The sequence below is a fragment of the Sinocyclocheilus rhinocerous genome, unplaced genomic scaffold (assembly GCF_001515625.1).
Source record: "Sinocyclocheilus rhinocerous isolate Xijiao unplaced genomic scaffold, SAMN03320098_v1.1 scaffold2318, whole genome shotgun sequence".
NCBI classification, from domain to species: Eukaryota; Metazoa; Chordata; class Actinopteri; order Cypriniformes; family Cyprinidae; genus Sinocyclocheilus; species Sinocyclocheilus rhinocerous.
Window position 1 is genome coordinate 91,610 of NW_015654931.1, and position 818 is coordinate 92,427.

The 818-nt window shown below is 39.6% G+C and overlaps 1 protein-coding gene across 1 annotated transcript in view; it reads left to right on the top strand.

Moving 5' to 3' along the window:
* Positions 1–818, top strand: part of LOC107717720 (retinoic acid receptor beta-like) — a 110,559-nt gene that overhangs the window by 81,597 nt on the left and 28,144 nt on the right. The window lies entirely within an intron of this gene.

The window sequence follows — 818 nt, forward strand, 5'->3', positions numbered from 1 at the left end:
TATATATATATATATAATGCTTTTATTATAAATAGTGCAGAGGGGTGCTGGAATTGACACAATAATGCAAAGAAAAATAGAGGTGTATGTAAGGAGAAGAAACACTGTCAGCAAATATTTACAAAAATATAGCATAAACAAATGTTCGGATTTACATTTTATAACATAGAAATGTTTTACAATAACTATTGGTGCCAGTATTTTCTACAGTCTTCCACCATGTAATATTCCAAACACCAAAATATTTTAAATGTTGCAGGATTGTTTTGAAAGAGAAAAGTCATGGGTTATTGCCCCACCCCATTTCACTGTGATTTATCATATGTATTTAAAAAAAAACATCATTAATCTCTCATTACACTTGTGGGAACTTTATATTGTAATTCACACTGACATGTAGATCCTATTTAAGATAGCTCTGCAAAGTCCCTGACATGTAAAGACTAGATGTGGGAGAGTGTTGTCTGAATGACAGCCGCTCCAGATGAGATTTTATCATGATTTTATTGACAGCGAGTGTATGCTCCATGTGGAGATAGCTGGCAGCTGCAGTGTGTGTAAATATAGCATTAGTTCAGTGTGAGGTGGCTCAGATTGACGTGACTGCTCCATTAACTGAGCTCTGAACGGGAGTTCAGCAGCAGCAGGGGATTGTGGGTAATCATGGTTACCCTTCAGGAACTCGAGCTGCGTCGAAGTCGCTTTGGGAACGCCCCTGCGTGACCGCGTTCTGAAGCACGTGTCAAATCAGTCCAATGGAGTAGCGAGACGTCACGAGCGGGGTGACGTAAGCTCCAGAAAGTATAAAAGCGCATCCG